Below are 13,370 nucleotides of genomic sequence, written 5' to 3'. Positions count from 1 at the left end.
ACCGCCAAAGGCGTCATCTCCTAGGGACCTAATTCCCGTAGAACATGAAGGAGTCATGAACCAGTATAATAGACTACCTATCTTATAGCAAATATGTTTGAAAATTTAGTGTAGGTACACAGTATGTTTTATATAATTTTGGACAGTGGCGGCTCAACCGTAGGGGCTCGAGGAGATCGTACTGGTATCACAATTAAATATTAAATGAAAATGACCAAAGAAACCAAACATTTATTTTATTAATAGATTCTTGGGTTTCCATCGTGTGTACTTCCGTCTTTCCTCGACGTTACAGAGGCCATTATCAAGAGATATGCGTTATGATGTAGACCAGTGGTCTCCAAACTCAATAAGGATGTGAGCTACTTTCAGAAATTGAAATTGTCTGGTGAGCTACATATCCCTTACAGACCCAAGCCTAAAATTGAATACTTTTAACGGTTTTCTCTTTAAAACATATCTAAAATGGGTTTGAAGAAATCAAAAATATTTTTTTTTTTTTTTTACTTCGTTATTTAGAAAAAGTGACCCTCACATTTGTGATGGTCGGGTCTCAAACACTATAATACTAGGAATGGAAAGTTGAAATGTAAAATGTAAAGAACTGTTTTTTACGATTTTGAGACATTTTTTTATTTTTAATATGGGGCACAATTAACAATTATAACAATATATATTAAATGCAATATTAATTAGTTAGAAATTACTAATAAAATTGATGTACAAGAATAAAACCTATGGTTGTAGTGGATGGTTGTGGTGCTACATCTGAGTTCCACAAATTACCATCGGTGTCAAAATTCGAATCTGATGAGTCATCTTTGTCGATAGTTGGCGGAATGTTATCAAAATCATTCTCATCATCGTCTTTTTACTCAACATCGGAATTATCTCCATTTCCTATTAAATTATTTATCAGCTTCAATATTTTCCATTTTGAAATCTAAAATAAATAAAATAAATATAAACAACATGTATAACAACATAAATCAATATAATTAAGTTATTTAATCTTCAAATAATATGAAATTCCTAATGAGTAAAAAGATGAATATTGGTAATTTAGTGACCGTTGAAACCTGGCACTCACAAACGTGAGTCACAAGATTGAACATGTCAAAAACATACTAAATTGATAGTTATGACTTCAAAAACTAGTTAAATATGTTGCAGGATATGTTTATTACATTATTCATCCCAAAAATATCATTGGGAACAATTTTTTGGTAATAAAATCAATAAAGTACTCACACAGAATGCTCCTTACACAGTTCTGTCAAAATGTCACTTTGCAATGTTCCAGTGTCGCCAACCGACGCACTTGTAGAATTAAGGATGAATGTTTTCACTCTACCAGCTACACTCACTTTCATGTGAGCCAGGGCCAAACCACATACACTACCAAAATAATTATTTATTCCATACTAAAGTGACCCTCACAAGAGTGAGTGCAGGGTCTGTAAGGGTTATACATATTCCTTTATAATTTGTTATCGTCCTTTATCGTACTATACATAATATTATTATATTACTTACTTAAAATAAATTAGGACATCGGACGGAAACAAAATTGACCTTCGATTGATGCATAATGCATACAGGCCTAAAGGACGTATGGTGCCATTCCCTTTCTCGCTCACTCGCTCACAGTTAAAGTGACGGGCTCTAGTGGTACATAGGGCATGGCCTCCACATCCTGAAGCAGGCCCCCAAGCCAGGACCTTTGGCGGCCCCCCCCCACGTATCGCTAAGGTTAAAGACAGTCTGACGCTTTACAGTGGCGTTTTCTAAATGGTGTTCAGGGTCAAATAAAATTCAGTGTATTTTAGCGATTTTTTAACACATCGAATTATGGAATTGAACAATTGAATGGAACACAAGACAACCAATAATTGCATCGCACAACCGTATATTTTAAAATGGTAATAACGGTGACTATTAGACTATTATTCACTATTAGAGCAAATTTAAGATGTGTGTTTATCTCATTTATCTGGCCGACCCGCCACCCTGAGCCCGGGCACTTAGGGGTGAGGCCATGTAGTATTATATGCATTGCTGATTGTCATTCCCACCTAAGCGGCGATACAAATGACCGAGAGAGGGACAAAGTGTATGGCGCAGTTCCCATCGTAATAAATCGCTGACTGCTTCTCTATTTTACTTTGTCTGTACGCACAAATCGTTATGCCAAGAAATTTATATTACAACGGCAACTTGTTAAGCATTTCATTGAGACTTAGTTTGAGAAATATTTGATTTCAGAGTCCAATAATAAAATTTGAGAGGCAAAATTCTAAATATGATAAAATAACCTAAGCGAGCGACCGTTTGGCGATCACTGATGTAGACTAACACTAAACTTATCTAGTGTAGTGTAGGTGTATGATGCTAACATTGCTCAAAGAAATCCGATTAGCTAAGAGCAAACATTGCTCAGAGTAATGTGTCAATCTTTACAACCACAGATACCGAGGAAAGAAGAAAGAAGTACACACGATGGAAACCCAAGAATCGGTTATGTTAAAAAACAACTGTGAAAGTCTTAAACATTATATTTGTTTCATTCACACCAGCGGTTTCTTCTAACTATAATATGACATACCTATTTATTGTATTAGAATCAAAACAATATACAGTAGAAATTAATTAAATATTTAGTTACGAGTGGCGTGCTGTGCTGTCCATAGGTGCTGTAAAAATAGTGTAAATGCTCCGCATTCCCTAAAACAATCAATATGCTACTGAGAAATCGCATGCTAAATTTTACTCTCTTTCTATTATTAATAGGTATTATTATTGATTAATTTAATAAAAATTTTTTAGTATTTATTCCACTTTATTATTAAATCTGGACTGGTTTCGTTCACCTCAGAGGGACATTTTCAACTGAATTATATTTCAATTAAAAAAGATTGAAATAATTCAAAAAGGCGACACAAATAATCTACCAATACATAACATTATCCGTCCAATAGTGCTTTGTCACTATCAATTAAATTAAAATTAATGAGATTGGATGACACTACACAAAATACTCCAAAATTATTAACGTAACACAAAACAAAAAATGAAGTAAAAGGCACGTACAGTAACATGAAATGTTATTTTTTTGTCATTCTCATTTCTATTGACACCAATAGGACATGGTGTGCGCCCCACTAGCGAAATCAACGGCCTGTGTTCCTGGAACACTACTGATGATTGGTGAAACATTGGTAAATCCTTGGAATGGAGGGGAGCGTGCCATGAAGATGCAATATGAAGACCTTACTTTTACTAACTCCACAACTATAAATTTTAAAAAAGTACTGAATTTTTTACTGTTCTCTGGAAAAACTCTAACGGCCCACGTGCTCAGCGTAGGTCAAAATGGAGCTATTATGGTATTTTTATATTTTAGAATATAGTCATATTTCAGTACGTCCATGTGCAGTGGTGTTAAGATTTTTTAGGTTTATTAATTTTTAAACCCATTTACAAAACCATTAGTAAAATTAATGTTAACATTATTTATAGTGACATATATACGACAAAAAAATATATTTTATAATCTTTGTGATCCTAAATTTGACAAGAATTAGGCATTTTATCATTCAAAAAATGGGCATGATTAACACATTTGAAGATAATTCTAAAGATACTCATTATAAACTATGTCTTTGACCATTCAAATGTGATAAACATCTTACGAATAATGATTGCTTTATAATAATAATTGACCTAAGAAAAAGGTAGTATTTTTTTGAAATACACCATTTCTATTGGCATTTCCCAGTAGTTAAGCTACAACATACGGCCGTAGCCATAAATTGACAAACGATAAATGAAGTAGGGAGTAAGATCATGTTAACGCGCGTGTTTGAACATGTACCTAACCGAAAAAAAAAATATTTAAAATAAAATGGTCTATTTCCATTGTCTATACTCTATAGCAGTGCTCCGCAACCTTTTCTCATCCACGGCACACTAAAGGTCTTCCCAGAATTCCGCGCCACACCACACGTAAAACAATTTATACTTACACCAAAACATGGACCCCTGGCCAGAATCTTCGGAGCCCGCCTACCTATCGCTAAGGTTAAAGACAGTGTGATACTTTAAAATACGTTTTTCAAATGATGTTCGAGGTAAAATTAATCACATTATTGATTCTATGTTCAGCGAATTTTTGTATGTATTTACTTTTTTTCTATTAGAGCAAATTTGTAATTTGTGTTTATTTCACTTATCTGCTTGACCTGCCACGCCGCCCCCCCCTGAGCTTGAACCCCCAGGCTAGAGCCCCCCACCTTGTGGGGGACATGCACCAAAATTACATTACATACTTATTTATAAATAATTTTATAAATAATTAAATATACATAACACACGACGAAGAACCACGTGTATATAGTCTATAACTAATAATTAATAAGAGCTTGTTTCAATGAACGTAAAAGTTTTTAACCTTACTTAGTTTGGTAGCCTTGTCAGAAATACGAGGATATTCTTTATTAACCGAAATCCAGAAAATAGCATATATAGCGCTTCTATAGAATTTTTGGCATTGGTTGCAAAAGGGTTTCGAATCCAGTCGTATTGATTGCATTAAAGTAATGTTGAAATTTCTTTTGAAGCAAAGTTAAATGTTTTTGAGACGGATCCAAAATTAATTGCTTCTTTCATTGGTGGTCTGGTAGGTCCTTTGGCATATTTGTAGAGATCCTTGTCTTAAATCCTTCTAATTTATCAGATCACGTCAATATATTTTCATTCTGACCTTGCATTGTTTAATTAAGTTCATGCAGGTGCTCAAATGTATTTATTACCAGCCATGTACGCAAATTTGGCTATTAAGTAAGTATTGTATAATATACAAAATTATTTGTGTTTTTTTTAAGCAATGCTTCGCGGCACACCTAGCATCGTCTCGCTGCACACCAGTGTGCCACGGCACACCGGTTGCGGAGCACTGCTCTATAGAACAGTGGCAGAATATCTGCGGTAATGTGGAAAAAAAAGAACCTAGTTTTTCGGAATATGACATAAGAACGGATGAATCGACCACTGAGATTATAATCATAATCCACACCGCAGATACCTCTGACGAAGACGATACGGATACGCATACAGACAGTGACTCAAATGGATGACATTAACGATTACCTTTAATAAATTATGTTCTTCCTATTATTTATTTTACTTTAACAGCGTATCATATTATGTACTTATAGTTGAAAATGCCATTTGTAATTGTTCTCCGAAGTCCTAATGATTATATGTATAATTAAATGACATTGCCAACGAAATTATGTATTTGCGGTATTAATTGTCTTTAATTGAGTAGTTAGTAGTTCTCTGTAAATTTATAACTAATCTGTTAAATAACGATAATGATATCGTTAAGGCTAATTCATAAATTCCAAAACATTGTACATTCCCAATCCCAACTAAATAAATAATAATACACGATGTTTTCATTCAATTTTAACTATCACTATCAGTGGCGGCCGGTGACAAGAATATGAGGGAGTGCAAAAAAAACTCACCTATTTATGCAAGAAGTCCCCATCTTCCATCGATTTTGAAAACACGTCGATAACACGAACATTAAAGTCTGGTGTTGACGATATCAATTGTTTTTCTATACTTAACATCGCAAGAGCATTTAGCCTGTCTTGAGTCATTGTATTTCTCAAAAATTACTTAACCTTTTCTAAAGTTGAGAAACAACGCTCACTTCATACTGAAATCATCGGGATTGTACAAATTATTTTTAATAGGGTAACACTTTTGCCAAATACTTCCAGTAAATTATTATTAGTGAAAAGTTGAAGTAGCAATAATGCTCCAACAGTAACGTAGAAATCTTCTCTACTGTATAAGACTATTAGTTCATTTTTAAGTTAAAATTTGTCACGTTAATAATAATTATTCATTATTTATAATTAAGTATTAAATTACCCGATTTAAAAAAATTCATTTACTAAAATATAAAGCCAGCCGGCTAGGTAGGCGGCTAGCTCTCTTCAGTACACATTTTAAATATACGTATGATTTTGAAATGATTAATGCGAAACATAGCTGATAATTTGGCATAATTCGGTCGCGTTGTTTACGGAACTCTAACTGTGACCGCCGATTTTTAAAAATTCATTGCGTGCAGCCGCATTGTAGATATGTTTCAGACAATGCATATTTACATATTCCCCAAAGTTTTAACGTTGTCCATCGAGTAATAAGATAGTTATAATAAAAGTTATAAAAAATAAATGTCACCTCCGCGCATTGCCAATCTGCCCCTATGTTAAACGTCGAACTGCAAAAAATGATATAAACTTTGCAACGAAGGAATTTCGGCACATTTAACATGATGAGTGACATGCTTATTGAACATATTTAAGCCGAAACGTCGATATTGAGTGGGAAAAATCAATATCTTCGGTATTTTCTTTAAAATCAGCCCATGTCAGATTCAAATCGCAGAACGTTCCCGCGACACGACAGTGCTGTGATCTGTCATATAAAATCGCAACTTCGTTTAATGAATGCATTGTCACGATACCTACGATGACGTTATTGCATTGAATCGTCGATTTATGCTCTAAATTCCCATTGATGACATTCTGCCGCTACGGCAGCTATCCAAGGTAGGGTTGTATCAAAGTATTAGCACTTATTGTGATCCGAAAGCAGTATTTATACTTACCCACCTATAAAATAGATGATGCGCCGATGTGAATAATAATTGCTTCATGAATTCGACTCGGAAAATTAATTCCCATTAAACTATAGGACAGTGGGTAGTTATCGACATACTACCTACACAGTTACCTACCTAATGATAAGGTTAATGATACCTACCTAATCTCAAAATGACCACGAAAGAAATGGGGCCTTTTTATCGTACTTACTTACCTATCAAAATAGGTACCACCTAATCTCAAATCGACCACGAAATAGGGCCCCATTATCGTTTCAAATAAGAAAAATTATAAATAGGTAGATAGGTACCGTTCAATGAATGAATACCTGGCTGAGCTAATAATGTCGGCCAATGTAAACTGTCATCCGTCTCGATGTGAATCGCTCATTAAAATAACGATGAACAATAATAATTCCACTTGTAAAATTCTCATTCAACGACAGTACCTATGCTCCATTTCCTTCTTATTGAATAGATACCTACCTACCTATCTGTACAAAATAAACGTAATAATAAATATTATAAGTCCTATGTAACTAGGTACCTACTTCAATACGACAAACACTAGGATAATTAATTGTTAAAAGCTACCCACCCACTTACGTCTACAATTCTACACCTAAGTACCTATTTATTCTCAATAACAGCGTTTCTGTGAAATACCCACCTGATTAAAAAAATCAACAAGCTGAACTGAACTGTGTGTACATCAAATTTAAGATACCTACCTATTGAAACACTAATAGTAATAGGGTAATCTCAAAATGAAAATAAAAAAATTAATTCACCAACGTTAGCATAATAATATCGGCGAAATCGGTGAAACCGGGAGCGGCTTACGTTGAACTAAACTTACTAAACTAACCGTTTGATAAATAAGTCGGGAATATGTTTTTATTTTTGCACGGCATGCATCGACATGACATTAGTCATCAATAATTAGGCTTCCAACTATATCTCGACGCGTGGCCTAAGCGCTTGTGTTGGAATATTTATATCGGCCAGTGTATGGTTTTATTGTCCGAACGCCGAGTTAAGCTTTGTGTACTATGGCATTAGGTACAGGCAACCTCCTGAAGCATTAACTTGGAAAACATCATTTCCAACGAAGATTCATGTAGTCTTATAGAACTTTGTTGGTTTTGATTCTACTAGCCTCATTTGCTGTTGTGAATTTTTAAATGTATGCGTGAAAAATAGTGTAAACTCAAGGTACACTTTGAATTTTGCTCCTTGCCATGTCTCACCGATGGAGGTATGTGTATTAGTCGCGTCTCATTGGTGTAGTTACGTGTGTATTGGTAGACGGTGGCGTTGCGCGTCGAAATCACTATTGCCCGAATGCGCGCGGAATTCAAAATGATTGATTTCGTATAAGTTTTCGATATCGCATTTTTCGGAATACATGGGGGTTGTATATTATATATTTTTATTTAATCGATGATGGGAGTGCAGTGCACACTTTGCTCCTTTACTAGAGCCGTCCCTGATCACTATAAGTAAATAATATATAATTATGTACCTATGCATTTTTATTCCATATTTTAAGAAAACAATAAGTCATAAAAATATGCTTATTTACCGTAATACTTCATGCACACCCTGTGTCAATACTACCAAAGAACACCAATACAACTGCAAAACGTTTTTAGCGTACAACAATGTCCCTGTAGAGTGCGTGGACTATACAACATTCTGAATCCGAATTCAAAAAAAATTAACATGACAATTCTATTGTTAATTGAAATAATCAGTAACCACTCGATAAATAACTAAATTGTTAATTCTTGAATTTTGAGATAGCAATGTATTGTTTTGAAGCCTTTAGGACTCAGCCTTTCTAGAAGAGGCACCTAGCGGAAAAATACGCCTCCTGCGCCCATTCGAGCATATTCGTTTGAAAACGGTACTGCAGTACCGTGGTGTATGATAATAATTATTGTATATATCGGTGCGCGGGCGAGCTTAATTCACGCTTAAATAATATTGATATTTTCATATAATATACCTACATCAATTTATTTATATTATAATATTCCATTTTTCTCAATTCGCTTGAGGGTGCTCCAGTTCCGCAGTGCATATGGACGAGCCGCCACTGTACTTAGGTACATTTTACAATATAAAACAATGAATACATCCGGTGACGTCACATGGGGGCAGGCAGATTCAGCGTCGCTTAGGGGCGGCAGTTACTTACTAAGAACGGCAAATCGAGGAGAATCATTTGGTATATTACATAAAAATAGCTACCTAAACTTAGCCTGATACCGAAAATATTTTTCCATTAAAAAATTCTGCTCACTGGCTGAGTATCTCTGATTTCTGTATAATCTCACGCTGTTTTTAGATCTGCTTTCACATTTCTATCTGTATGCCTTTTATGGTCATCATAATTGTGTTATACTGAAAAAAGCTAAATGAAAACAAAAAAATGTTGAGGACTTCTTCGAGGACGAGAAGTTTTTTGAAATAAATCAATAAGTAGGTATACCTACCTAGTTCCTGTTTTTTTAACCTGACTTCCTAAGTACCAACGTTATGTATTGTTAAATAATGAAACAATCAATGGCCTATGCCCTATCTATACCGTGACAACGTATGAAAATGATTTGAAAATGTGCACCTGAAAATATTTTAGGGAAAGACATATGAGTGTGCGACTTTACTCTAAAATTTATTTTAATATCATATTGCATAAGCGAGAAAGTGTTTTCGGTTTTAAACAACGACACATGAGTACCTACATAGAGTACTCTGAAAAATTAAATTTATTTACATAAGATTAGTTTAAACACCAGTCCGTAGGTAGTTAAGAGGTGGTTTAAATCGTGGCAGTATTTATGAAATTATACCTAATAATTATATGTGTATTCGTCTAAATACTCTAAACCTAATTAGGCACCATAATAATTGTGTTTTATGTGATCTGTGGATAGCTCTGCTATTATCGTGTTATTTATGTGATGGATGACATAGTTTTTCTTTTGATAATTGAGTGTTGAGACTGTTAATTAATACTGTATTTATGATTAAAATTAGGTTTACCTATATTAAATAAATAACAAGGACGATTATTTTGTTTACATGTATTATTTTTGTTGCTATTGTAATGTTATATTTACATTACAATAGAATAGCCCATAAAAATGGTGTGAAAATAATAAACCTGTGTTGCTAAAGATAAATGACACAGGAGTAGGACCAATGTGTCAAAAATATGAACCAAACAGGACATCAGACTCTGGTGATTTGGGTGTCTAACTTAATATATTGTATTCGGTATTTATTCGCTTTTTATATCTAAATTTAATTTTGTATGTTATAGTGGTACATATTTTGAGTGCTAATTTATCCATAAAACACATTTCTTAGGTAATACCTATATATAAATAATTGGGGCGGCAATTTGGCGCTGCCTAAGAGCGGAATTTTGTCTAGGGACGTCACTGAATACATCCATCGTAAATAGTTGATCGTCATAGATGAATACTTTACCCATTAAATTAGTTTCGACTAAATAATATAATATATAGGGTTGCTGGTTGGCTGTTGGGCACTTTTATTCAATTACTTATGACTTTATCAAAAATAATTTTAAATGAAGTGTAAACGAAAACTCATCGGTAGGTATCTGGTATCTTAATTATTGAAAACCGAAGGACAACCCTATAAACGAAGATGTTACATTGAACAAGGTTTTTTCAACATCCTATAAAGAAAATCCGAGTAGGTATCTGATGGAGAATAAATTATCCACCAACCTACTTAGTTGATAACAATTTTATTTATTGGGTTAATTTATTTCGGTTAAAGAGAATGTGTAGATACAAAAACAGTTAACAAGTTACAGATTATCAATTATACAAAAATAATCATTCTTTTTTATCAGTCCAATTGGTGGTACAGGTTGGTAGGGGGAGGAGGTCCGGCGTCCCGCAGTCTCGGTTTGTTTAGGGTCGCCTCCGCGGGGGGCGCTGGTGGCTAGGGGGCGAATTTATCACGTTAAAGGTCACCTGTATTGTACCCTCCACCTAGAAGGAAAGCTCACCGAGGTGGAATAACATTTAATATTTGAGGAAAGATGATCATAGGTCATTGACTGAGGTACCTAGGTACCTACATCTTTTTTTTTTAAATCAAATTTTATTTTAGGTATGGTCCCAATATACTTTACATACTTTTGAAGCCTTATTATCCTTTATATTTATTATAAACATTTGATGACTGCATGAAGTATTTTTATTGCATAAAATAGTATTCTTTTAAACCTCTCGCTCTAATGTTTTAGAATATAGTCATATTTCAGTACGTCCATGTGAAGTGGTGTTAAGATTTTTTATATTTTTTAATTTTTAAAAGCATTTATAAATCCATTAGTAAAATTTATGTCGACATTATTGTAGTGAAATATTTACAATAAAAAATCATATTGATAATCTCTGTGATCCCAAATTTGACAAGAATTTAACACACATTTAAAGATAATTTTAAAGATACTGATTATAAGCTATGTCTTTGGCCATTCAAATGTGATAAACATTCTACGAATAATGTTTCCTTTATAATAATTATTGACCTAAGAATAAGGTAGTATTTTTTTGAAATACGCCATTTCTATTGGCATTTCCCAGTGGCTAAGCCACATCATACGGCCGTAGTCAAAAATTGACAAACGATAAATAAAGTAGGGAGTCAGATCATTTTAACGCGTGTGTTTGAACATGTACCGTGAACATAACGAAAAGTCCGAGGCGACCAATATATTGAGGACCCTAAAATCAAGGGCGAGTTAAGTCGAGTTGCCGTTGTTTATGAAGTAGCCATCTCTAGTGTGCACACGACTAGAGTTGGGTATTTCCCGAGAAAATCTCAATCTCGAGACTCGGGATTTCCCGAAATGATGAAATTCTGAATTATCGAGATATCGGAAAATTTAAAAAAACCTGTAAAGTTCCTAAAAACAGGCAAATTCCAAAAAAATATGTTTTTTTAAATTCATGTTAGAAAATAGATTCGGAAAACAAAAATAATTAAAAACATTACTTATTAAAATGGAATTTCAAAAAACACAGAATGTCAATCGCTGCGTCTGACAATCGCGTATGCTTTTGAAACACAAAATTCCCTGATGTTGCAAAAATTGCGCTCATTTTCACTGTCCACTTTTTTCATAAAGAAAATCGTTTTTCAATTAATATTTGATAATAAAGAAATCCCGAATCCCGAGAAAAGATTGTCGAGATCCGGGATTTCCCGAAATGTTAAAAATTTCAATTCTCGAGATTCGGGATGGAAAATCTCGAAAATTTCTCGAGAATTCCCGAAACCCAACTCTACACACGACTATAAATAGATTCCATATACTCATAGAGGTAGGTAAAATAAGACAAACATTTTCGTGTTATGTTTGATATAGGTACCTACCTACAAGTTGCAAGCAAACATTAAATTACTGTTTCTTTACATTTTATAATATATAGGAAAAGTTACATAATATGTATTACCTATAAACTATCTCAGATGCATGAGCTTTCAAAAACATTCTAATCAATTTGATTGACTGTACTCTCTTACTTACGTATGGTTTGTCTGTGTAAAGCCAGAAATTGTATAATTTGTTAATTTATCTCAAGGCGCTTGACAGTATTTGTGGTTCCTTTTTTTATTTAAAAATTTTAATCAGATAGTTGGGAGTCAGATAACGTATGCATTCTGTTTATTAAAAACGCTTTGAAAAATTGTAACACGTTAGCGGAATGTTTTAAAATTCATAATTTGTTTTCTAGTGTGGATAATTTAACAAGGACGTACTAGAGATGGGTATTTTCATACCCCAATCAATAACTTATATAATATGTATTTACGTCGTATCTAACTGTGAATACATGCTTGCATTAGGTACTCATCGTTATCATCATCAGCAGTGCGAATATTCGGAATGGGTACAAGGCAGTGGCTTAAATAATCGAATACAATACAGTAATGTCAAGAAATAATTTTATGGTTGCCATTGTGTAAAACCGTTTATAACTGCAGTTGAGTAAATAATATCAATGGAACATATTCAAGAAAATGGTAGCCATTGCTTGTATCAGAACATCGGAATGCCAACTGAGCGATGTCAATATTTGTGGACTTTACCAACTTGACTGCTTCATACGTTCGCTAAATAATTTAATACCGTACCTATATGAATCCTTTTAATTATACTCAAAATCTATTAAATATGACTACTGGTATTAATAATAATATTATGTTACCTACCTACATAGTTTGTTTTTTTTAATTTATTTATTTGAATGAGTCGGTTGAGGGTTAAATAGGCTGCAGTCGGCAGGTGGGGACGAAAACTACATTGCTAATAGAAAAAGCGATTATTTGTAAAATTACAAGACGTGAACAAACAAAAACGCGGAGTAATTAAGAAAAACTTCGAAATTTATTCATTGCTTTTGTGAGTGGGTTCACCAACTTCAACGAGAAAAAAACAAATGGCGGTCATTACGACAGCCATGATACGTATCAACATAAAATATGATCTGCTTATTTCTTTGATGGACTATTTACATTGTTTGTTTTGGCAGATTTATTCGTAGACATTTTAACGTAGAATTATCAGACCCCAAGACTCGGAACTCAGGGCATCGGAGAATGTCTATTTAAAATTTAATAAGGCATT

This window comes from Rhyacophila brunnea, unplaced genomic scaffold (assembly GCF_057557595.1).
Source record: "Rhyacophila brunnea isolate RB1 unplaced genomic scaffold, BYU_Rbru_1.0 scaffold_5, whole genome shotgun sequence".
In the NCBI taxonomy this organism is placed as follows: Eukaryota; Metazoa; Arthropoda; class Insecta; order Trichoptera; family Rhyacophilidae; genus Rhyacophila; species Rhyacophila brunnea.
Note: the sequence above shows the minus strand (reverse complement) of the source record.